The sequence below is a fragment of the Balaenoptera ricei genome, chromosome 17 (genome assembly GCF_028023285.1).
Source record: "Balaenoptera ricei isolate mBalRic1 chromosome 17, mBalRic1.hap2, whole genome shotgun sequence".
NCBI lineage: Eukaryota > Metazoa > Chordata > Mammalia > Artiodactyla > Balaenopteridae > Balaenoptera > Balaenoptera ricei.
Window position 1 is genome coordinate 76,718,411 of NC_082655.1, and position 27,130 is coordinate 76,745,540.

At 42.3% G+C, this 27,130-nt stretch overlaps 1 protein-coding gene across 15 annotated transcripts in view; it reads right to left on the reverse strand.

Annotated features, from left to right (window-relative positions):
- UBXN2B (UBX domain protein 2B) overlaps nucleotides 1–27,130 on the reverse strand; it is a 95,629-nt gene that overhangs the window by 37,880 nt on the left and 30,619 nt on the right. For 11 of the 15 annotated variants that reach the window (XR_009498429.1, XR_009498417.1, XR_009498415.1 and 8 more), the window contains 10 exons: nucleotides 23,608–23,732; nucleotides 22,581–22,733; nucleotides 21,390–21,499; nucleotides 20,030–20,124; nucleotides 19,121–19,310; nucleotides 18,881–19,006; nucleotides 17,113–17,207; nucleotides 13,348–13,632; nucleotides 5,935–6,067; nucleotides 5,564–5,712 (listed from right to left, as the gene is read on the reverse strand). The gene's annotated coding sequence lies outside the window, so the exon portion shown is untranslated. Of the gene's footprint in view, nucleotides 1–5,563; nucleotides 5,713–5,934; nucleotides 6,068–7,728; nucleotides 7,862–13,347; nucleotides 13,633–17,108; nucleotides 17,208–17,753; nucleotides 17,819–18,880; nucleotides 19,007–19,120; nucleotides 19,311–20,029; nucleotides 20,125–21,389; nucleotides 21,500–22,580; nucleotides 22,734–23,607; nucleotides 23,733–27,130 lie in introns of those variants that run through there. The other 4 variants (XR_009498425.1, XR_009498420.1, XR_009498424.1 and 1 more) reach the window with 4 other exon arrangements.

Below are 27,130 nucleotides of genomic sequence, written 5' to 3' on the forward strand. Positions count from 1 at the left end.
AAAGATGTCACAAAGAAAGAAAACTACAGGCCAATATCACTGATGAACACAGATGCAAAAATCCTCAACAAAATACTAGCAAACAGAATCCAAGAGCACATTAAAAGAATCAGATCAGAACCATGATCAAGTGGGGTTTATCCCAGGAATGCAAGGATTCATCAATATACGCAAATCAATCAGTGTGATAAACCATATTAACAAATTGAAGGATAAAAACCATATGATCATCTCAATAGATGCAGAAAAAGCTTTCAACAAAATTCAACACCCACCTATGATAAAAACTCTCCAGAAAGTAGGCATAGAGAGAACTTACCTCAACATAATAAAGGCCATATATGACAAACCCACAGCCAACATTGTTCTCAATGGTGAAAAACTGAAACCATTTCCTCTAAGATCAGGAACAAGACAAGGTTGTCCACTCTCACCACTATTATTCAACATAGTTTTGGAAGTTTTAGCCACAGAAATCAGAGAAGAAAAAGAAATAAAAGGAATCCAAATCGGAAAAGAAGAAGTAAAGTTGTCATTGTTTGCAGATGACATGATACTATACATAGAGAATCCTAATGATGCTACCAGAAAACTACTGGAGCTTATCAATGAATTTGGTAAAGTAGCAGGATACAAAATTAATGCACAGAAATCTCTTGCATTCCTATACACTAATGATGAAAAATCTGAAAGAGAAATTCAGGAAACACTCCCATTTACCATTGCAACAAAAAGAATAAAATACCTAGGAATAAACCTACATAAAGAGACAAAAGACCTGTATGCAGAAAACTATAAGACACTGATGATATAATTAAAGACGATACAAACAGATGGAGAGATATACCATGTTCTTGGATTGGAAGAATCAACATTGTGAAAAATGACTATAATACCAAAAGCAATCTACCGATTCAATGCAATCCCTATCAAACTACCAATGGCATTTTTCACAGAAGTAGAACAAAAAATTTCACAATTTGTATGGAAACACAAAAGACACTGAATAGCCAAAGGAATATTGAGAAAGAAAAATGGAGCTGGAGGAATCAGGTTCCTGGACTTCAGACTATACTACAAAGCTACAGTATCAAGACAGTATGGCACTGGCACAAAAACAGAAATATATATCAATGGAACAGGATAGAAAGCCCAGAGATAAACCCACACACATATGGTCACCTTATCTTTGATAAAGGAGGCAAGAATACACAATGGAGAAAAGACAGCCTCTTCAGTAAGTGGTGCTGGGAAAACTGGACAGCTACATGTAAAAGAATGAAATTAGAACACTCCCTAACAGCATACACAAAAGTGAACTCCCAATAGATTAAAGACCTAAATGTAATGCCAGACACTCTAAAACTCTTAGAGGAAAACATAGGCAGAACACTCTATGACATAAATCACAGCAAGATCCTTTTTGACCCACCTCCTAGAGAAATGGAAATAAAAACAAAAATAAACCAATGAGACCTAATGAATCTTAAAAGCTTTTGCACAGCCAAGGAAACCATAAACAAGATGAAAAGACAGCCCTTAGAATGGGAGAAAATATTTGCAAATGAAGCAACTGGCAAAGGATTAATCTCCAAAATTTGCAAGCAGCTCATGCAGCTCAATATAAAAAAAAAAAAAACAACCCAATCCAAAAATGGGCAGAAGACCTAAATAGACATTTCTCCAAAGAAGATATACAGATTGCCAACAAACACATGAAAGGATGCTCAACATCACTGATCACTAGAGAAATGCAAATCAAAACTACAATGAGGTATCACCTCACACCAGTCAGAATGGCCATCATCAAAAAATCTACAAACAATAAATGCTGGAGAGGGTGTGGAGAAAAGGGAACCCTCTTGCACTGTTGGTAGGAAAGTAAATTGATACAACCATTATGGAGAACAGTATGGAGCTTCCTTAAAAAACTAAAAATAGAACTATACGACCCAGCAATCCCACTATTGGGCATATACCCTGAGAAAACCATAATTCAAAAAGAGTCACGTACCACAATGTTCATTGCAGCTCTATTTACAATAGCCAGAACATGGAAGCAACCTAAGTGTCCATCGACAGATGAATGGATAAAGAAGATGTGGCACATATATACAATGGAATATTACTCAGCCATAAAAAGAAACGAAATTGAGTTATTTGTAGTGTGGCAGATGGACCTAGAGTCTGTCATACAGAGTGAAGCAAGTCAGAAAGAGAAAAACATATACCATATGCTAACACATATATGTGGAATCTAAAAAAAAAAAAAGCTTCTGAAGAACCGAGGGGCAGGACAGGAATAAAGACGCAGACATAGAGAATGGACTTGAGGACAAGGGGAGGGGGAAGGGTCAGCTGGCATGAAGTGAGAAAGTGGCATGGACATATATACACTACCAAACATAAAATAGATAGCTAGTGGGAAGCAGCTGCATAGCACAGGGAGATCAGCTCGGTGCTTTGTGACCACCTAGAGGGGTGGGATAGGGAGGGCGGGAGGGAGACACAAGAGGGAGGAGATATGGGGATATATGTATATGTATAGCTGATTCACTTTGTTATAAAGCAGGAACTAACACATCATTGTAAAGCAATTATACTCCAATAAAGATGTTAAAAAATAAATAAATAAATAAAAAATAAAAAGATCAAATAAGCCTAACAGAGATATTAATGGCTAAATTTATTCAGGGTCACTGTGGTCTAGGTCCAGCCTCACACACTTCACACGTGAAATGTCACTTGATCCTCATAAGAGTCCTGTGAGGTGCCTGGTACTCTTGCTCCTATATTACAGGGGAGGAAGGGAACTCCAGGCAGGGTAAGTTCTGACCCAGGGTGACAGGGCTGGCAAGTGTCAGAGTAGCAGAGTATTGGGATTTGAAAGTCCTACGGCATCTTGAAAACCCCAGATGGCATCTTCTTCCAATACAAGGCTGTTTGGTCCCCACTCTGGAGCTGGCGTTCTCCACGCTGCCCAAGTCCCAGTGGCAGACTGTCTTGACTCAGGTCATTGAAGATAGGTCATGTGAACAACGATGTCATTTCTGTCCTAATGTCTCCACGGGTTGGAGCATCATCTGGCTAGAGTGTGAGGACACTGCAGCTGCCATGCTCAACTGGTCCAGGGTTGCCAGGATGCTGAGTGCCACCCCCCTACACACACACCTTGCAACAGACTCTAAGCACGATCCAGTACAGTATCGCAGTGTTAAACTCTGCTCCCCTTTGCACAGGAAGGTCTTCCTCCCACTCACCAACATCTTGGACTTGCTAACTGTGGAATCTCACGTTGTTCCTCTCAGGATCAGTGTGAGACATTTCCAAGGCAGTTGGGATTAAGGCCTTAGTCTCATTAATAGAGGATGAAATGCCAACACCATACTCACCAGCCCCTTCTCCATCCACCTTAGTTGATACCAAGTCAGAGGCTCAAACCTAGAAAGTGACATCAAAACCATGGCACTGATGCTTCATAGAGCACCGTAGATGATTCAAAGTCACCAGTTTAAGCTCTCATTTTAGTTAGAAAGTGACATCTGGTGAAGGAGAAGTGATTTTGTGAAGAAGGCTGCACAGCAAGTTACAGGGCAGGCTTGGGTCTGAAACCTCCTGTTTGCACAGCAAATACTGCATCCACTAAATTAACCCATTTACATTTACTATTAAGGAACCCGCCATCCAAACCAGAGAGAGCGGAGTCAGTGACTTCTGCGGGTCAGTTCAGTCGATGCATTTCGTACTTAAGTCCTTACTCTGTACTAAGCACGTCTCCAGTATCTAATCTCATTGAATGTACAGCCGGCTTGTCAAATTCTTGCCCCAACTTCACACAGAGCCCAGTGCTCCAAACTGACCTAATTGACGTCCATGTTGGCAATCTCACCATTATTTCTGACTGCTTCTTTAACTCATTCTCTCCATAATTAGTAATAAAATTAGGAAGGACCATGGCAATAACTTAACTTCATCCTTTTGCCTTACAGACCAACAGCAGTTCTAGAGGCTCTGACACTCCCAAGGTCATTGACATCGATTGTTAAGTGATGGCAGAGCCATGACTAGATCTGCTCTCTCCTTTCCCCAAACTGGGAAAATTCAAGATGACTGTCATTAGCTCAAAGCATGAACCTGGAAAATAAACTCACATAACACTCAATTATCACTTTATCATTGTTTTCTAATAAATGTTTTCCATAGTTTAAAAACTATATATATATATATGGAAATATGTACAGGAAACTATTTTTCTTCAGAGTTTGTCTTAGAGTGTCGCTGAGAATGTGATTAGGGAGGAGGTCCAGAGAGCTTGGTGACAGCATCCCCTTGAGTATCCAGCGCTCCAGGTAACACAGCCTGTCATCAAGGGCTGTCCCTGGGAGTGAGGGACCTGGCTATGTTGCTGACGAGTGAGGGCAGGTGCTCCTGGGAGTGCTTTGGCCATGGAAACTTGACCATCAAGCAGAGTCAGCAGTTTCTCAGAAATTTGGCCATAAGTACCTTTGCTTCATCACTTTTTGGGAGTGATTCCAGGGAATGCCAGCCCCACATGGAGAGTAGTTCTATTTTGCTCAACTGTACAGCTCACAGAAGCTCCTAGCCAGCGTCTCACACATAGTAGGAGCACACACGTTTGAAGATGGTGACGAAGGGAAGGAATGATTTGTGTGGAGGTGGTGTGTACTCCAGTGTCTCTGCTTTTCTGAGCCCAGGCACCAACAAGCTGCAAATGCTTTATTTGGCTGCTTTGAGAGCAGACCTTTCTGCTTCTCTCTATTGATCGCCCGTCTATTAAAATATTGGGAAAGAGTTACGCACAGAACTGAGAACACAGCTGGCCTGCGCTCAGGCCCACGCTGTGTGATAAGGCAGTTTGCTTTTTGCTGAAATCCAGTGGAGGTGTCAGAGGGGCCGGGGGGCCCCGCCAGCAGCATCAGAGACAGAAGTGGAGCAGAGGCCAGGTGGGAATCGGACAGAACTTTTTGTCCTCCGTGTCAGTCATTAATTTACTGAATGCGCCATATGAATACTCTATTTTGTTATTCAGTGAAGTTTCAGAGGTGTTCAGCCTGCTGAGGGGCTAGGCCTATTTTGGGTTATAATCAGGCCTTTGCTCGTGGCCTGGTGAGGTAACCCACACGTTGTACAGTTTTCTAGGCGGGAGGAAGAAGCCGTAATGCCAGCCACCTCTTAGATTTCTACTCTTATCATAATTAGGTCAAGCTGCTTGTCTCATAATGATAAAAGCTTATTGCCAAAAAATAAGTCGAGATTTATGACTTCTTTCGTTCAACTATGTTTAGACAGTCCCAGTTTATAAGCAGTATGTTCCAAATATGCACTTGTGAATAGAATGTTTGGAACTCTGAACATATTTTATTGAAGAAAATATGTTAGAAGTGGGACTTAAATTCCCAGAGAAATGCACAAAACCTAATTTAATCCATCACATCACATGAGTCATTCTGCTCTGCATAATTTTTCAATGCAAGAGAAAAGAGGGGGAAATGCTGTTGAAAGATGAATATTTCAAATCAACTAGGAAATGGTATTAATTTACCTTGAAAACAGATGTCTCAAGAAGAGGATGGGAGATGGAACACGACGATTCTGAGGGGGTCATCTCAGTGCTTTCGAAGGAGGTGCTTTTACAGGAGGTGGTTCGGAATCACGGCGTCTCCAAGTTAGGGATACTCACTCAGCTCGTAGCTGAGGAAAACAAGAGGCAGGAGGGTATTGGGAGGGTATTTCTAATTTTACCTCAAGGCTTATCCATTTTCTTTTCTTTTCATTTAGCTGTGTCACTGATGGTGGGGAGGTGGAGGGGAGAAGGCGGACGGGACGTAAAGAAGAATTTGAGAAATGGGACAGACTAGGGTATTCATTTTCTAGACCTGCTGCAACAAAATAATACAGACTGGGTGGCTTAACCTCTTGGAGGCTGGACGTCCGAGATCCAGGCGTGGGCAGCTCTGGTTTCCCCTCAGGCCTCTCCTTGGCCTGCAGACGGCCATCTTCTCTGTGTCCTCATGTGGCCTTTCCTCTGTGTGGTCACATCCTGTGCCTATAAGGAACCAGTCATACTGGATTAGGTTCCCCCACCCCATGACCTCATTTAACCCTATTCACCTCTTTAAAATCTCCATTTCCAAATACAGTCACAACCTGAGGTACTGGGGGTTAGGGCTTCAACGTGTGAATTTTGAGAGGACGTGGTTCAGCTCACACAAGCAGAGAAAGGAGAAGAAGCAAGAAGAAAGTTAGAGAGGCCCTAGTGCTGCCCATGGCCAGATGGACCGGGGTGGGGGGGCCCACGGAGCCCTGGCTGGGATGGACAGAGCTGGGGGCTTTCACCCGGAGGGGGAGAGGGGCAGGGCTCCCGGGTCAGCCTCAACCACCCTTCCTTGTGTGTGTGTGTGTGTGTGTGTGTGTGTGTGTGTGTGTGTGGATTAGGGGGTGACTTAGGGGCCTCGATTCTCATCCCCATGAATTTTACTGTTGCCTTTGGGGCCCTAAATGCCGACGCCATCACACACAGGCTCCATCAAGGGCACTTTCATCCCATCTTCAAGGTCGTGGACAGGACGCTGGCTGAGATGGCTGTGCAGGCCCCAAGGAGGACTCCCCTCCCGGCGCCCATTTCAGGCACGGTGAGCGGAGAACCATGGCCAAGGGATCCCTCTTAAACAGCGTGACCCAGGACGAGCCAAGGACCCCCTCACCCTGTGCTGGAAGGTCTTCAATGCGTCTCACGGGGGAGTTTCCGGATGTCCCCAGAGCAGTGACCGCTGTCTGTGTCCCACCACCCTTCCCCATGCTGAACGGGAGCATTTCCTTGCCCTTGCCCTGCCCCTTCCCCGCCCTGGTCCCTCAGCCAAGTGCATGGCTCTTTAGTTCATGGGTCTCCAGATCAAGAGGAAGCACCTCTGACTTGATGGGGTCTCTGCCAGAGACTGATGGCTCTGTCAGGCGGGGGGGAATCCTTCAGGAAGGGGCTGAGAACGCTCCATGGAGGAGAAGAAGGGAATTGTTCTGAGGTGACCAGAAGGGCGGATTGCTGCAGAGACAATGATATGGGTTCATCCAATTCCATCTCATCATCCTCTTCCTATCAAGTCCTGCTTCTCTTGCAGTTAGGTTGGGGCCACACGTCTGGGTTCTGGCCAGCAGGACAAGGCCACAGTGCTGTAGGACACTCCCAGCCTGGCCTTTAAAAACCTTCTTCAAAATCCACGGTGCTCTTTCCTCTTGCCATGGTGACCTCAGGTGGTGCGTTAGAGACAAGCACATGATGGAGAAAAGCCACCTAGAGGTTGCCTCCGTGAGCAAGAAATCGGCATCATGCTAAGTCACTGAAACGCTGGCACAGCCCAGCCTTTCTAACACTGACGTTGCCTCACTATTTTTATTTTTCTTTCCTGGTTTACTTCCCTTCAGATCTTCCTTGATATTTACTTTCGAAAAGATTTTGTATTTGAAATTCCAGCCCGTCCCATGTGCTAACTCACCCCTCACAGTCCCTTCCACAGCTTGCTCGTCAAAAGCCTGGACCACTTCTCAAGCAGCTGATCCGAGGTTTTGCTTCCTAGACCTCAGCCTGCTCTCCCGTGTTGTGTGCAGCTTCATCAGAATCAAAGTCAGACTAGGGGTGGCTTGGCTGAGCTCTGCCCTGGGAGCCAGCCCTTGAGGGTTGCAATGCAATTGAGGGAGGAAAGTCGTATTTACCAGAACTTCTCTCAGGAATGCTCTGACAAGCTGTTCGTGATGCAGGTACGAGGAGGGCACATTCCGGAAGCGGCTGGCGCCTGCTCAACTGCTTCCTGAGGAAAGAGGCTTACAGCGCTGAGACCCAGCTGGTCTGCTTGGGATGAGAAAGCAGAGGCTGAGAACCACTGGTAACAGCCCTTTCTCGCGCTTGGAGCTTAGCTCTCCTGTGAGAACATGGATTTGGTCTGATCCCGGTCCTTGTTGCTGTGTGGTCAACTTACCCCTTCATTCACTCCAGCCCAAGACTGAGAAACAGAGCATAAGCACCTATACACATGCAGGCCCCTCCCCACTCCCGTTTCCACTGGGTAAGCAGGTGATTGCAGGACTAAAGGGACCACAGACCAAGCCTCAGCCTCCCCTGGTACCTTGTATTTACATGCAGGTGGTGGGACCCTTAGGTGCTAACAGATAACAAACATTGTAACTACCCAGAGCCTATAGCATTCATGCAACCAGAATGACCCCTATTGAACTGCTGGACTAACCCAACATTATTCGAGTCTGACACTTGAAAACAAGGCAAAGCAAAATTATGAAGTGAGCGTATCTTTGGTGGCCCCTTCCTCATCTCACAGTATCCATCTTTCATGCATGAAAGAGTTAAGGGCTGCTGGGCTCAGCCTGCGCCACCCACGGCATCAGGAATGGTGATTTACAGAGATGAAAAGGCTCAGTTCCTGCCCGCAAGGAGTTCGGAGTCTAGTCCAATCATGTCAGAAGCCCTGATGGATCTAATTCGAACACCACACATACCTAAGGGTGGATTTAAAATAACATGGTACTTTTTTTTGGGGGGTGGGGAGATATTTAAAGTGTCACCTCTACTCGCAGAAGGAACAGACTCCAGCCTATGTTAGAGGATGAAGTGGCAGACGGGTGGCCACTGTCCCAGAAGGGTGAAGGTGTCTTCCCCAAATCATGCCGTCAGGCCTGGAGACAACGCTCTTTGGCACTGGCCCTGTTTCAGGGACAATATGGTTGCCTCTTCTATCTGACTGCTCACTTACAAAACACTAAGGGGTTGGTTTCTGGGAAGCTGTTTGCTTAATTCATCAAAATTCTTTTGCCCTTATCAACCTTTGTGTGCCATTATAAATCCTGCAAAACAACCTTGGGGCTCAGTGCTCCAAACTAAAAACTCTCATTGGGTCTCTTCCAATGCTGTCTCATGGTGTTTGAAACTTTGGCAGGGGACCTACGGTCAATAGTTGTTTGCAAAGTATTCGCCTTGGTTACCTCTGGTGAAATGATGTAAACATCGCTGTATCTTTGGTACGTCAGGTAGCCTTTGAATCTAAAGTCGTTTAAGGGCAGTGGCAAGGCTGATTGGTAAGCGTAGAAAACCGAACTCTTGCCCAAATAGGGCCTGGTTAAAATGCGCGCGCGTGCGCGCACACACACACACACACACACACACACACACACACAGAGTTAAGTAATACTTTGCATTTATATAAAATAAGGGCAGGGAAAAAGTATTTTTAAATCATGAAGTAACTCGAAACCAGATGGCAAACTAAAAATGATGCAAGCCAAAGAGCTCTGAGAAGAAACAAAATAAAAACAAACAGATTAAGCGGCCTCTCGGCACTTAGAGATGTATTTTTAAGACCACCTAAATTTACAAATACCACTGTAACATATAACTCCTCCATAAAATATGCCTGCCACAAAGAAGTAAGTTAAGATGCTGATGTTGGGATGACGATCAGGTGTCTACTCGCGAGGTGAGAGTCTCAATCCTGTGCACAAATATCACGTGGCAAAACCCACAAATTAGTAAATGATCTGGACCTTCCTGAATGTCCCAAACTGTGATGGCTCCTCAAAGGAGGATTCTAAGGAACACTCTCATGATGATAGGGCCAAAGCTTGAGGAAGAAAGGGTGCTGACTCACAGATCAAATACATGCTTGGCCTCTATTTTTATTGACCAATTTGTTAAAGAGGTTCTTATGCTCAAATTTATTCATAAAATGTACAAGTTGGGTGTAGTTCCTCAGTATTTCTAAGCTAAACTGAAAAATATTGGAAAAAAGATACTGAACCCGGATGAAAATAATTTTATAATTTTGTGGGAATCTAAGAAAAAAGTTTCTGGTCAGAATGTGTATTTGTGCCAGATGAGAAGATTGCAAGTGGGTTTTCTATATGCAGGCACACAAAGACACACTCACACACAGATGAAGAAGAAAGGAAGGGAGGAAGGAAGGAAGGAAGGGAGAATTTATGACAAAGGAGGTAAGGATATAAAATGGGAAACGAGTCTCTTCAATAAGTGGTGCTGGGAAAACTGGAAAGCTACATGTAAAAGAATGAAATTAGAACATTTTCTCATACCATATACAAAAGTAAACTCAAAATGGGTTAAACACCTAAAGGTAAGACCAGAAACCATAAAACTCCTAGAAGAAAACATAGGCAGAACACTCTTTGACATAAATTGTAGCAATATTTTTTTGGATCTGTCTCCTAAAGCAAAGGAAATAAAAGCAAAAATAAACAAATGAGACCTAATTAGACTTAAAGCTTTTGCATAGCAAAGGAAACCATCAACAAAGAGAAAAGACAACCTACTGAATGGGAGAAAACATTTACTAATGATATGACCGATAAGGAGTTAATATCCAAAATATATAAACAGTCCATACAACTCAACATCAAAACCCAAACAACTCAATTAAAAAATGGGCAGGGGCTTCCCTGGTGGCGCAGTGGTTGAGAATCTGCCTGCTAATGCAGGGGACATGGGTTCGAGCCCTGGTCTGGGAAGATCCCACATGCCACGGAGTGGCTGGGCCCGTGAGCCACAACTACTGAGCCTGCGCGTCTGGAGCCTGTGCCCCGCAACGGGAGGGGCCGCGATAGTGAAAGGCCCGCGCACCGCGATGAAGAGCGGTCCCCGCACCGCGATGAAGAGTGGCCCCCGCTTGCCGCAACTGGAGAAAGCCCTCGCACGAACCGAAGACCCAACACAGCCAAAAAAAAAATAAATAAATAAATAAATAAATAAAGTAGCTATTAAAAAATGGGCAGAAGACTTCAATAGGCTTTTTTTCCAAAGAAGACATACAGATGGCCAACAGGCACCTGAAAAGATGCTCAACATCGTTAATCATCAGAGAAATGCAAATTAAAACCACAATGAGATATCATCTCACACCTGTCATAATGGCCATTATCAGAAAGACCACAAATAACAAATGCTGGCGAGGACGTGGAGTAAAGGGAACCTTGTACACTGTTGGTGGGAATATAAATTGATGCAGCCACTGTGGAAAACACTGTGGAGGTTTCTCAAAAAAGTAAAAATAAAACTACCATATGACCCAGCAATTCCACTCCTGGGTATATATCCATAAAAACCCCCAAAACACTAATTCAACATGATACATGCACCCCAATGTTCATAGCAGCATTATTTACAATTGCCAAGGTATGGAAGCAACCTAAGTGTCTGTCAACAGATGAATGGATAAAGAAGATGTAGCATATATATATATATATACACACACACACACACACACACACACACACACACACACACAATGGAATACTACTCAGCCATAAAAAAGAATGGAAACTTTGCCATTTGCAGCAACATAGATAGACTTGGAGGGTATTATGCTAAGTGAAATAAGTCAGATAGAAAGAGCTCTATGAAATCACTTATATGTGGAATCTAAAAAACACAACAAACTAGTGAATATAACAAAAAGGAAACAGACTCACAGGTGCAGAGAACAAACTAGTGGCTACCAGTGGGGAGAGGGAAAGGGGGAGGGGCAAGATAGGGGTAGAGGATTAAGAGATACAAACTATTATGTATAAAATAAATAAGCTACAAGGATGTATTTTACAGCACAGGGAATATAGCCAATATTTTAGAGTAACTATAAATCGGGTATAACCTTTAAAAATTGGGAATCGCTATGTTGTACACATGTAACTTATATAATATTGTACTTCACCTATATCTGAATTAAAAAAAATTTCAGCCCACACACAAGGACATGAATACCAGAAGGCAGGGCTCATTGGGCCCATCTTAGAGGGTGCCTACCGCAGATGCCAGGAGCCTGGATTCTGGAACCAGGATGCCGCATTCACTTCTCCGCTCTTCTACTTACTTGCCTTATAATCTTGATCTCTCTGTGCCTCAATTTCCTTATCTTTAAAAAGGTGATAATAAAGCGCCAACCTTATAGAGCTGCTATGAGGAGTGAATGAGTGTCTAAAACACTGCATAGCCCTAAGGAAGCCTTACAGAAGTTTTAGTTATTATTACAAGGGTTTGCTTAATACCCTTGGTTTCAGAGTGTTCTGGGGATATAAATGAGAACTTTCTGTGTTAGTTTACATAGTAGGCAATATATTTAAGCACATTATCCACAGAGAGATGGTACTGAAGGAAAAATAAGATGGTTCAACATCAAGAATGGCAGAGCACAGACTCCGCCTCTCACGGGAAGGGCCTCACATGAGAGGCAGTGCTGGACTGGATGGAAAAAGCCAACATCTCACCGCGAAGAGTCCTGGAAGACAAAATTCTCAGAACCCGAACAGCAGCAGCTTTAGCCCTTCCTACACCTTAGATTCTCTTTAGATTCCGTGAGATTCCGGCTGAGTCCTGGCAACCAAGAGCCTACAGTCGTGTGATGAATCCAAGCATCAGAGGTATTCCATTCAATGTCACACACAAGTGCTTTGGCCCAGACTAGAGTTCTAATCGTTTTTGCCCCATTTTGGGTACATAACATTCAAGGCAAATAGATCAAATGTTGTGGCTGATTTATGAGCAGATGCATTTAATTTGTAGGCATAGTAAATGAAAGTGGATCATAATGAACGCCTTCTAGATACCCTGATTTTGTTCCAGAAGGTCAAGTAAGTTTGTATCAATGATAAAAACATCCAGAACCATCAATGGGTTAAACAAAATGTGGTAGCTGCACCCAATGGGATATTATTCAGTCTTGAAAAGGAAGGAAACTCTGACACCTGCTACAACACACATGCACCTTCAGGACATTAAGCTAAGTGAATAAGCCAGTCACAAAAAGACAAATGCTGTATGACTCCACTTACATGAGGTACTTAGTCTAATCTGTAGAGATGGAAAGGAGAACGGTGGTTGCCAGGGACTTGGAGCAGGGGGATTGGGAAATTGTTGTTGTTTAAGGGGTACAGAATTTCAGTTTTGTCACATGAAAGGAGTTCTGGAGATCGGCTGCACAGCAGTGTGAATGTCCTTAATACTACTGAACTGTGCACTTAAAAATGGTTAGGATGGTAGATTTTATGTGTACTTACCACCACAAGAAAAAAAATCAGCTGGTAAAATCAATGCTGTGAAACCTTGCTGTTGTTAGATAAATTAGTCTAGATGTTAGACTAGATGACCTTCCACCCCAAATACTTAAAAATTTGTATTTATTATCCATTATTTTTCTCCCATCATGGACACATGGAAAATCATTCTATTTTGGCACACGGGGGTAACTGGAGGGCCTGCTTGAAGCTGGGGGTCGTTGGTCTAGGGATTCCAATGGTCCCAGGACCCAACCAACTCACCAGGTGCTGGCCCTCTCTGTCCTCCAGTCATCTGTTCACGCACACCTGCTGGGAAGCTCCCATCCACTGGGTCTGTTCATGTGATATCGTTACCTCAGTCAATGGCTTGATTCCAAAGCTGACAAAGCAAGTGGCCCTATAGTCTGAAAAGGTGGAGCAGTTTTGCTCAGGTTCTTGTTTTGTAGCTGAGTTTATCTGCAAAGCCTTGAATACCACAGGCGATGTGTACTCACTAGCAGCTGATTAGCTGCTATTAGCTGGTCCTCAGATGTTAATTGAGAGATACTGGATTGAAAATAAGAACAAGTGTTACTTGTTTATTAAGGTAGATAAAGCACAACTACCAGACCCTGAGACATTATTTTTAGGGTTCAGTATTACTTTTGAATACAAATATTAATATTAATTGCTTTTGTAAGAATGATTTCTTCTCCCTAGCCACAAATTCTATTGAAATAACTTATCCTAGCCTGGAGTGGGTATTTTCTGAAGCCATATAACAAGGAAAATATCAATAAATCCCCCAAATAGGTCATTGGCATTGTGCTATATCATTACACATTACATTACATGTGGGTATACTTATTTCAAAAACAAAGAAAAAGTTCTCTGTATCTTAGGTCAAATATTGCCTCTGTCACTCTTAGAATCCATTTTGACCTTTTGAAATGACACTTTAGGTAAAAATGTTTGAGATGGATGTTTCTGGAAAATGAAATATGGCAGACTAAAAGTGATATTCCAGTCTTTGCGAAGTAGGGTTGATTTTCCCTCCCTTTGGTCTGGGTGGGCTCCGGGATTTGTCTGATTAGAAGTGATGCTCATTAAAAAATGCTGGGTTAGAAGAAGTTTTGCTCTCAGAAATCCTGCTTTCTGCGTACAACCAGTTAAGTCCATCTGTGAGCTTGGATATGCATAAACCAAACTGACTTCTGGAGAATTTTGTCTAGAGTTCGAAACTAGAACAGGAAAAAAAAAATTCAGACTTTTCTGACAAAGCTAGCAAAATGGGGAGAAAAGCATGGATGGAGTTAACCTAAGCTAAATGTAAGTTAATTCATCCAAAGAAATTTCAAATAATACTTAACTAAGGGCATAAATGACTAATATGTTACATCTATATTTTATCTCTTTCCATTATGGTCACAATCCTCAAGAAATCTTGAAAGCATTTGAAAGTTGAAATAATCTTCCAAGAACTGATCAACACTGATTTCCTGTTTTGGGAGAAATAAGCAGGCTTCTGAGTCATCTTGTGATTATTATGATCATATGTTGAGAGGAGTTTGGGGGATGACAATAAGATCATGACAGCTACCAAGAGTGTGACTTTGTTTTTCATCAAATTCCAGATTATTTAAAAAGTACAGAGCCCTTATGACAAACAAATGTTAGAACAACTAAAAGGTATAATCCCTACTTTACAGGTAGTAATGAGCAAAGCAAGGAAGCCTTAAATCAATAGATGGTAGATGCAACATAAAGTTATTATGTTGTATAACATTTTGCAGGAGGGAAGTGATTCGTCTAAGGTCTCACTGATGGTAAGTGGGGAATAAAGACTAGAATTCAGGTTATAGTCACTTTCTCTCCTCTAAGCCATGCTGCCTCTGTACACCACCCAGCTCCTGTGGAAACACATAGGAGACACAGACATTTGAGAAATACACAAATTCAAACATGTAATCCGGTGAGCCCATTGCCATGATGTTAATCTATGAAAACTTAATTGGAAAGCTGGTTCAAGCACCTGAATGAAATCAGGGGAGATGCTGTTTTTGTTTGCTGCTTAACCGAAGCGCAAAGAAAGAAAGAACTTTCTCCACGCGCCAGCCTCCGGTTCACACCGGGTTCATCTTAGATGGGCCACACACTAGGTGCTACAAGTGTTTAAAAATACCTATCTCGGGCTTCCCTGGTGGCGCAGTGGTTGAGAATCTGCCTGCTAATGCAGGGGACACGGGTTCGAGCCCTGGTCTGGGAGGATCCCACATGCCGTGGAGCAGCTGGGCCCGTGAGCCACAATAACTGAGCCTGCGCGTCTGGAGCCTGGGCTCCGCAACAAGAGAGGCCACGATAGTGAGAGGCCCGCGCACCGCAATGAAGAGTGGCCCCTGCTTGCCACAACTGGAGAAAGCCCTCGCACAGAAACGAAGACCCAACACAGCCAAAAATAAATAAATAAATTAATTAATTTAAAAAAAATTAAAAAAAAAACCGATCGCAAATAAAGCAGGAGGATGCAAAGTTGGTTCTATTGAGATGTGTTCATTAATTTAGAATTATTTTCTTCTCTTTGTTTTGGTTCACCTTGACGTGGCACACTTTTCAAAGCTTATAAATAATAGGTTGACACAAAGAGGTAAACTCATAACTATATCTATGAAGGACAGAGAAATCACAGTAGAGGTGGAGCGTGCATTTGCGTGTAGGTTAGAAAGCTCAGAGATGGCAAGCGTTGGCCCTGAACTGTAAAACCTCCAAAATCAACAGGAGTCGGGACGTTATAGATGGAGACTGCTCAACTCTGAACCCAATAGCCAAGATCAAGGCCATTTACTGATAACAGGAGACCTTGAACAGTATTTAGTAAGGCTTTTTTTTTTAAGCACTACAGCTCTTTGGGAACACCGAACCCAAACTGCACTTGCACGTAGCCTTGACCATTTATGGTCAAGCCTTGACTTCTTACGTTTACGCTGAGGTAGCTCTCTATTCTTAGCTCTATGAACTCTAGGTAAATGGCGTTAAAAAATAAATAAATAAACTGAGATACTATAGCCACACTTTCATGAGAACCCAAACCATTATGTAATGATGGGGAGCATGCTGTTCACAACTTCTAAGGAAGTCAAATCCGACTGAATAAGCTGCCCACCGTTTCCTGCAGAGGACCTCCACAGGTCCAGCTGAGGGGCTAAGCTTAGGATGAGAGAGAAGAGGTAACTGGCTCCACTTACTGGAGAGAGAATTTAGAGTTCCAGGGAGCACTGACCTCCAAACAGGGAGCACGTAGCTGGCCTGATGGCCTAAGCCTGGGGGTGCAGCATGGAACAAGGTGGCCAAAGAAAAAACCCCTAGGGATGACGGAGAAAGGAGTTTCGAAGATAGAATTGTTGAGTGTTCGACTGAAGTTGCTTGTGTTGCTGTAATATTTCATTCTCCTTTCCCTGTGATCTCCTTTTATTAGTGTCAGCTGCCGAAAAAAGAAGGCCTTGTGTGGGGAGCTCTGTTTTTGCTGAGCTTTGCTTTTTGGGAGGTTTGGGTGGGTGAGGAAGCCACTGTCTAATTTGACATCGGTGTCAATGTAGTACAGGACAGGAACCTCACGTGAGGGGCAGTCAGGTGACTGTTCATAAATCCAACTAGTTAAATGGAAGCAAGGAGCTGGGGGCAAGGGATTCTGACTTCACGGACACAGAATGGAAGTTAGAGCCAATTTCCTCCAGAACTCAGAAGGAAGGGAAACCATAGCTACTACTGGGAGAAGTACTTCTTTGCCTGTATTTCTCTCTCTCTTTGGGAAGCGGGTAGTTAACAAATAGGTAGGAATCTTGACACAACTTTTAATTTTCTCACCTTTGGGAGATGTTAAGATTAAACCGTGCATTTAATTGTATAGATGAAGACATGAGAGCTCTGAGTCACTTTTCCAGGGCCACTCAGGGATTAAACTGAGATCTGGCTCCAGGGCAATGTTTATTCCACCAGGCTACACGAAGGTGACAAGGACCCCTGGAACTGCTGGGAAGCATACTTACTTACCCTGGGGGTGGGGAGGACCTCTGCTGACTTCTGCTCTAAAAAACTCGTTGTCTGTATATTAGTGACTCTGTTTATTGATCCGTATATTCAGATCCCTAAGGAGACAGGCAGGAGATTTAAAAGGAACAAATGACCTTTGCCCTATTGTCATTTTCATTTTATCTTTCAACATTGGTTCTTCAACAGAGTCAGTCTTCTTGGGTGAATTTGCTCCAGAAAATAGAATGCTTCTGTTCTTTTTTACAGAAATTGTAGGAATTGGAAAGTACATATGATGAAAACATGGGAAAGAATTCATTATGTGCAAATAAGGGACAAGTAGGCTGCAATTAAATGTGAGAGTTCAATAAATTACTGGAAAAGTAAGAAAGACAGTTAAATGTAAATAGTTACAGGTGAGATCAGATGCTAATCACGAGCAGCTGAAAAATTTGAGCATTAACAATCACAATGAGGATTCTGGATTTAGTTTAGAAGGAGGAGGTTAAGGAAGACCTTAGCACAGCTGTTTCTGACAAGTGAGGGTGACAGAGGTCAGAGCGGGAACTGGAGAATTGGAGGGTGGGCACGGAAGCAGCTCAGGGGTCAGCAGAGCCCGTCAGGGGCAACCTTGGCTCAGACTCCACCGAAGAGCGAGATACAGGAGACGTGGAGACATCCAAAGTGCAGGAACATGCAGGGAGAAAAGGCGTTCTCCCTGTTATCTCTAATGAGAGAGAGAGAGGGGGAGGGAGAGGCAAAGCGGGAGAGAGGAGGAGGGAAGGAAGGAAGGAAGGGAAGGAGGGAGGGAGGGAAGCAGGAAGGGAGGGAGGGAAGGAGGAAGGGAGGGAGGGAAGGAGGAAGGGAGGGAGGGAAGGAGTGTTATTTTAGGAAATAAACACTGAAGCAGATTATGAAGAGTCAAGAAAAACAGATATTGTCCTAAGTGAAGACTGAGTCACAAAGTGACAACATGGCACAGATTGTTGAATTTTTTAGTGACCAAAGACCTAAGAGAAGTGGATAATTATGTAATCAAAGTACTCAACAGCACAGAGATAACAAGGGATAATTTCACACTGAGTGCTCCTATTATACAGAGAGGTCGAAAGAATCATGAGTGGAAATAATGAAATCAAGCAAAAGCTTAAAACAGCGAGGAACAAAGAAGAGAGTTTTAAAAATGTAGAATAGAAGACAAACAGGTCTACGATCTTGATAATTTGGCTCAAATGGTGTCAAATTAGGCCGGTCAGAACTACATCAATCTGGCTTTTGGGCCCTTTCGACATGACCCCATTGGTCTTTGAAAGCTTCTTTACTTTTAGTCCCCAGATAACCTGGGCTCACCTTGTATTTCCCTTTCCCTAACCTGGAGTCAACCATTTCTTCAAGGGGCTCTGGCTATTTTTAGTCGGGAATAATACGAGAGACCAAAATTTGGGCTAGAAATGGTAAGCAGTGCCCCCCCTCCACCCCTCAACTACACTGTAATCCCGTGGCAAATCTTTTCTAACAGCTTTTTTCTTATCGTAAATTTTTTCACATCATTATTTTACTAGACATTTTTCAAAAGACTGAATAGTGTCCTATGAAGGAACCATAATTTTTGTTGAACAGGTCTATGCCGTTAGATTCTAACAATTTTTTTTTAAAGGCTATTAAGCATTAGGCCCAGGAAAATTGTATTGGCCGGCAAAACTTTCACTGTCTTTAACCTGTTGCTTAATGCTTCCACAGATATTATTAGACTAAAATGTTTTTAATAAGAATTCTCAAATTCTCTTACCAGTAGACAGTCCCAGAAAAGCAATCCAAAAGGAAGAGAATAAACAACACGTTATATTTTCTCTGGATTTACTTGTTGGTTTCCGGTTTTGGCATCATTTGTCCATCTTCACTTCCATCGTAACATCTGTAGGCATGTTATGTTGGTCAGTGCTTAATTTTGTGGAAAAGAATCAGAATTAAGAACTGAAGGATGGTGTTCTGATCTCCTGGTTCTGGAGATGAGAAAATTGGGACTCACAGAGTTTGCGGTGGAGGCGTGATGAGGAATTTAGGACGTCCACCTTTATGCCAATTCTCTCCATTTTCATTTACGATTCTGCTACTCACGTCTCTGCTAGTGGCCTTGCGGATTGTGAACGTGCACGCACAGTTTTGTAAGAGGGAAAGGCAAAGATCAAAATAGAATTTACCGTGGTGAGAGCTGGTGACTGCAGATAAAATTAACACAGGAAAAGAGTTAAGAAGTCAGTTTATGGCAGTGCATTAAAACAGAGAGTGTCTTATCAAGAGTTGAGACCTTAGCGGGGCATTTTAAATGCTTTCCAGGGAGAACGGTCAGTGGGTAAGATACCAGTGATGGACATCTGGGCCACGTGTAATGGGCAATCTTGCACTGAATAACCCAAGGCCCAATACATTGACACGAGCAATATTTTTACGATTCAACACTGTTACATTTCTAAAGATGCTAATTATATTTAGCCAAGTATTCCTTATCTATACTGCAAAAGGTCAGAAAAAAACAGTGCTAAATGATACTGATGTTGGCATAATTCCTAGTTTTTATTTTAACAACTAACTTTCATCCTCTCTTTATTTTATTAAAATATCAAATCACTATGTTGTACACCTGAAACTAATACAATATTTTAAGGCAACTATACATCAGTAAATAAACCAACAGACCAACCAGCTGAGGGAAAGATAATGATGAGATTCTTTTACAGGGCCCGCACGCCGTCTGGTGGAGGAATAAGTAGCCAACATCTCGCACACGGATGTCCTAATGTTACCTTCTCAAAGGCAACTAAAAGGTTCTGTTTTACTATCAGTAACACCTTGATCTTTGTAAAGGTTAACAGGGCCTGTGGCCTTAGACATTTATTGCCAGATGATGACATATGAAAAATTTTTTTTCTTCACTCACTCCTTGACCCCATGTGGCTCCTCTCCATTGGTGGGAAGAAATGCAGTTCTTTCTCCTCTGACATCCTGGGCTGTTAATTTTAAGATTGGAGTCACCTCGTGAAAGAAGTTAAATTGTAATCAACAATAGCATTTTTGATATCGTTAAATGCTGCTAGGCAATGATACCTACTGTAGCAAACGTTGTCTCTCTGCCCCCGCTCCCCCATGTTTTAATACATTAGATTTTTGAAAGGCTGCTTTAAGAACTTTTCAGAGTTCTAAGTTTATTAATCTTTTTGGATTTCTTTCAAGATATTCTGGCTTATAGTTGTATAAGAATACTAGATTCTTGTACTAGATCAATACAAAAAAGAATTTGATATTTATATCTCCAGTTTAAAATAAAGACATAATATTCTTTTAGAAAGTGTCAGACCCTTTCAAATAGTCTGCTTTTTCTGTTACATCAGTCTTGATGTAACAAAATTGCTAGGAAGACGGCAAACATTGAGGAAAAATATAACAAAACATTGAACTGCATTAGAGTACTCCACACAAGAGCTAAATGGAACCAAAATTACCAAATCATCATAAATTAACATTTCACCTGAGGATGTTTCTGGTGGCGAAACTAAGAGTTACCATATTAGCTCAATATCCTTTAGAATATTACTTCATATGCTGAAAATTACTTAAAGTGCTGAATACTCACACTTTTGCATACACTTAAATGCAATTATTTAGGTAAAATCTTAGCCTCGATTGGACAACAATCCACTTAAAAGTGGAGTTAGGGGATCAATTTGTAGGTATAAAACAAAAACTTGTCATAAAATATAAAAACCTCTAGAAATGCAAACATCTCTTACAATTTTATTTTCATTAATAGATTAAGGGAGATCCTCTTATTTTAAAAAATAATTTAGAGGAAGAAAAAATACAGTTTGTGAATCGCCCCATGGTCCTTTGCACCTGGGGAGATGAGATCAGATGAATTGGGTGCCGCACACTCACCGAGGCACGGGTGTGACTTGGAATCAAATCTAGCCTTTTTGCTGTTTTCATTACATCTAAAACCAAAGGTTTAAGATGCCTATGGATACCATTCCTTGTTAAAAGTCATTTCTTATTTCCAGGACTGCACATAGAGAACCTACTTCACTTACCATTATAAGCTTTAGTGCCATTTCTCATGTCAAATATAAATACTTAAGATTTTGTACTTATGTTAAAAAAGAGAAACATGCAAATTAAATAAGTACTGGTTGAGTATTTTAACCTACCTAAAAGTGTGCTATTCAGGAGTATCAAAATTAAGAGAATTTTATAAAATCATTCTTTCTGTGAAATAATTTCAAGAAGAACATTGAAACTCATACATGTTTGCAGAGATCATCCTTTTCTGTTTATAAAGGTTATTTGGAAATCTGTAACTCCAGGTCATTTCTGCCTTCTTTGCTTGCGTGGAAGATTGGGTAATGGGGTTAATCTGGAGAACAAGAACAATATATAATGACTAGTGAGTTTTCTTTATAAGTTCAGCCAAATTGAGAGCGTAGCCAAAGTCAACAGCTCCACAAACTAGTCTGATTTCAAAGGCACAAGCAATGTGTGGTTATGGCCTTTAGTGTCATCTGAGTTTCTGCAGCTTTTCAGTTAACCAGAGTGTTGCCATATATTTTAGCACACTCCCAATTTATTGTGATTAAATTTCATTAAATCAACTTTCACATTTTGGGGTATCAGTATTAAAGTAACAAATGAGGATGGGGTATTACACTCAAAAATAAAATATCAAGGGCTAAACATTTTAAATAAATTATGTGCTATTAATAAATTAAAGACTATTATAAGACTAGCAATATTTTAACTCTGACATGAAGATCAAATCTATAAGAACAACCGTACTTAGAGTAAGCAAATAGAACAGAGCCCACTGAGATTGGGATTGATACATAGACACAAATATATATAAAATGGATAACTAAGAAGAACCTGCTGTATAAAAAAATAAATAAAATAAAATTCAAAAGAAAAAATATTGGCGATGTGGCCACAAGGCCATCTTTGTTCCTTTGACTTGCCCCGAGCAACAGCTAGTAGTGGCCTTCCATGGTCCCATGTTATTTTTTTCTAGGAAAAACTCACCTTGAAGAACATTTAAAAGGATTGTTTATATTTATATTCTCCTTCCTGAAAAAGTTGCAAAACGTCTTTAACCTTAGTCAGTTTCATTTTAAGGGGGGTTATTTTCTCCATTCCTTTGTAACTCAGAATGCCAAAATGTAAGTCCTTTCATTGCTAATTATTAAAATATAAATATGAATTGATTAAAAACATAGTGGTGATAGTGGACATCTTTCCAGTATATGTCCTTAAAAAATGCTGGCTTTTGGGTTGAAATACATTTTATCATATTAAAGAAGTAACCATCAAAAAATAAAAAATAAAAAAGAACTGAGCCCACTGAGGGGTTTCTACCACGTCTTTATAGAGCAGTGATCTTCCTTATCTCTAAACTAGAATCACAGGCCCTGCTACTGGCTTTCAGACAGTCCCAGGCATCTCACCTCCTGCAGGCTTCTCCGGAGCACATTCTTCAGCCCTCTTCGCCCCAGTTCTACCTGGGGAAACGCCTGGACCACTGCTCACAGATACAGGTGCTTCCACTCTTGGGATGAGTCGAGGCCACCACTTCTAGATCACTTTTCTCCTTCTCCTTCCTTTAAACCCAAACAAAATATACAAATGTTTTCTGTCACCAGTATCGACTCTACTGGCACTATTTGGAATCTCCTTTTTAAAACGTAAATGCAAATATTCTTCCAACGTTCAGAGGGTCCTAATCTTAATTCACTGATTTGTTACTTATGGACCACTTACTGAGTGACTCCTATGTCCAGGTTATTGTTTTAGGCCCTAAGGACACAGCAGTAGGTTAAAAACAACCCTGCTCTCACAAACTCACATTCTGAGAATCTGGGGTGATAAAGTTAATTCGTTTAGGGAGACCCACGTAATAATGGAGGCCGTCCCAGGGGCTTGCCCATGCCACAGATCTAAACCTCATCCAGCCTGCATTTCTGGGAAACACCTGACAAGGAATCCTAACACCCACCAATCACAATCCTCCAATTCAGCTTTAGTGAGCTCACCTCACCCTAGAAAATGGGCCCTGCCAGCCTCGTAAGGAAACCCCCCGCCTCCTAGCTAGTCAGGCCCTGTTTCCAGGTTGCCTCTTCTGAGCTCTGTGAACTCACTCTTGCCCCCAAACCTCCCTCACTGCTTGTAGGGCCCTGTACTCCCCACTCCGTGGATTGTTTTCTCTTGGATAAAGGACATCAGACTCATCACCAAATTGTTTTAGTTTTATAATTGTCAGGGGGAACAGGAAAGAGTGCCTGAACATTAGGATGTAGGGATAAAATCAAATAAATGGACAAGGAAATGTTGGTATTGCGAACGTTGTAGTAAACAGGGTAGTGGGACTGAGAGCTGTGGACAAGGGAGGATGTTAGACCAAAGCATGAGTGGGGCTGGGGGGCGGGGGGCTCTCCGGAGAAATCACATCCAGGCTGGGGTCGGAGTGACACTGACCGCAAGTGACACGCTGCCCGCCAAACACAGGATTCTGCTCTGAGTGAGCCCTCGATAAATGCTGAACCCAAGCAGCGATCGCCAACACATGTATCTTTATCGCAAATGAACCACACACATGCTTCCTGTTAAAGAATGGAAAGTCAGATTAGTTTGAATAGCCGTAGAACACCTTTGTACACAGTGTTTCAAACAGTAACATTTGGGACCTCCCTGGTGGCGCAGTGGCTAAGACTCCGCCTGCCAATGCAGGGTATACGGGTTCGAGCCCTGGTCCGGGAAGATCCCACATGCCGCAGAGCAACTAAGCCCGTGCACCACAACTACTGAGCCTGCGCTCTAGAGCCCGCGAGCCACAACTACTGAGCCCACGTGCCACGACTACTGAAGCCCACGCGCCTAGAGCCCGTGCTCCGCAACAAGAGAAGCCACCACAGTGAGAAGCCCGCGCACCACAACGAAGGGTAGCCCCCGCTCGCCGCAGCTAGAGAAAGCCCGCACGCAGCAACCAAGACCCAATGCAGCCAAAAATAAATAAATTTTAAAAACCCTCAAAAAACAGTAACATTTACTTCCATTACAAACATTTATAATAGGTTTTCAAGGGAAACAAAACCCACCTCTCAGCCTTGGTGTTATTATCATGTATTTATAACATGCATATATGAAACTTTTATTTGCATATAAGTTCACTACATTCATAAGAGTGATCTCTTCAGCTCAGGGGACGTTAAATCTGACATTGATCTGTAGGAAGGATGAACATTTCTTTCTAGAAGATGTTACTTCATCCTATGCCCTCCTGTGCTCAAAAGCCCAGACCCAGTTAAAAATCCCACGCTGGGGGCAGGACCGCCCACTTGTATCAGCTATGTTCGTGCTTTCACTTCCAAGCCTACTGATGTTCTGAGTATTTGTAGTATTTATTGTTGCTACTTCCTAATCAACATAAATTCTGATAGAAAACTAAAACTTATACTTTCTACCATTCTTGATCCTATGATTAAAAATGATAAAATCTGTTGACAACAGAAGAAACAAGCCTTTCCCACAGGGACAAAAATGAAAAACAAAGCGGGAAAAATGTTAACTACAGAAACTACCATGTCGGACCTTTTACAATTAACAATGTTCTAAAAAGGACACTGAAAGGTGCCCTATGCAGACAAGGAAAATACAAACCAAAAAGCAGACACAGAGGCATAAAATCAAAGGACATCCACTCATTTTAAGTACTCTTCTATCCCCAGGGTTAGAGCAAGGAAAGTCACTGTTGTACATACGTCTGTGTTGACATCTACACAAATAAACAGCAGTGCTAAGAGAGTTTACACTCAAGAAGGTAAAGGGCAGAAGAGAATTTTTGGAGGAAAAAAGGCAGTTGCCTTTAATCTCATGGACCTCTTTTGTTGGTGCCTAATTAACACACATAACTTCATTCAAGAGAAGCGCCAACTAAAACTTGTCGCTTGCCACCTGGCTCTACAAGGATGAAGTCAGTAGCCAGCGCAGCTACTGACCTTCAACGTCCCCTGAGAGGAGTTCAGGGTGGAGATCAGGAGTGAGACCTCTGTGCTCCGGGAAAAACTGGCAGAACAGGGCTTCAGATAGTTAGATATTTTCAAGAGAAGATTTTATGAGCTCCAATTCTTGCATCTCCCCATATCTAGAAGAGCACTAGAACCACTAACGGTGACATCTGTTCCTCGTGACTACCAGCAAGCCTCTGGCAACACGTGTGCTGGACTGCACGTCTGCCCTTTACTAAAATCCTATACAGCGCTGACCTTCCCCCATCTCCTTGGAGCAGTTCCTCAGAGCTATCTGAGACGCTGTCTCCAGGGCTATAGTCCTCATTTTGCCCCAAATAAAACTTAACTCGTAACTCTCATGTTGTGCATTTTTTTTTCAGTCCACAGGAGCCAATTGAAACACGATTGTATTGCTGATTGTATGACGTCTCTAAGTCCATGCTAATAAGTTGGTAATTATCTCCAAAAAAAGCAAGAAATGTTGTGATATACTCAACAGAATGGACTTATTTCCACCTTTCCTACTGTAGCTTTCCTCTGAGCAGCCTAAGAAGCCATCTGAGATCACCTAGTCAGGACTCAGGAAGTTGTAAGGTTGCAGCTCCCCAGAATGATTCTGAAAGTCTCTTGCTTCATAGTGTGAAAAAACAAAAAATTCAAATGAATAAATTTTAAACATCTTGCTGAATTTATTGAACAATTCATGAATGGGCAGCAGCCAATCTAGCAAATAGAAACGAGCTCCCAGTAGCTGTTCAAGCTGAGACTTTTTTAGGCAGAAGAGGGTGGGAACAGAAAGATACACTGGCAGAAAAGCAGGTTGGTTATGGCAAAGGTCACTTTCCTTTAGGGGGTGGCAAGGGTTTATCAGACAGATGACCTAATTAGTGCTGATCAGATTATCGATTGACTGGTTTAAGATTCCATTTCTGGGAGAGCCCACACTGTAATTAAGTCAAGTCAGGGTTTGGTGACGTGGGCCTTGGCATTTAGGGGCTCCATTTTGGGCTACAGTCTTGTTTTTAACAATATAGAAACATTTATCTAAAAGAAAATAAATCATCAAGTTCAAACTTTCTAAAAAAAGCTCCCCGCCCTCCTATTTTTTCAGAAACTTAGGTCATAGCTCTAAATTCTAAAGAGGCCAAATTGTTAAGTATAAGCTAAGTAGACTATATAGCTAGTTGTTAGTTCTGGGCCACATGAGTAATTTATATGTGCTGTACAAACACCACGCACACTGTTATACATATGCAATGGGGCTCCTTTTACAAAACATTTACTTGGAGTTAAAAGATACTTTAAAATTAGATAGGGCTTCCCTGGTGGCGCAGTGGTTGAGAGTCTGCCTGCCAATGCAGGGGACACGGGTTCGAGCCCTGGTCTGGGAAGATCCCACATGCCGCGGAGCAGCTGAGCCCGTGAGCCACAACTACTGAGCCTGCGCGTCTGGAGCCTGTGCTCCGCAACACGAGAGGCCGCGATAGTGAGAGGCCTGCGCACCGCGATGAAGAGTGGCCCCCGCTTGCCGCAACTGGAGAAAGCCCTCGCACAGAAACGAAGACCCAACACAGCCATAAATAAATAATTAAACTAACACTTAAAAAAAAAAACCTGACAGGGCATATCCTTATTTAAAAAAAAATTAGATAGAGGATCATAGAAAGTGTTTCTTAGCCTTTATGACAACACTGGACACATATGTATTTATGTGCATTGCTGATCAGGGACAAAAACTCTTAATGGAAAACATGAGGCACTTTATCAACAACACATGTCGTGACAAGGTTTTCAAGAGATCCAGTGTGGCCGAAGTGAAGAAAAATTTGCCCCTTTATTTTGGTGGAATAAAAACAGAAACAGTAATGGAAACAGATCACATCGCTACAGCTCAGATCCCTCTGCCCGTCAGAAAGACGTACCACGGGAAATGTTACCCTTACAATACTCCACTAGGCCACTCAAATAAAACTGCAAATCAAAGGACATTC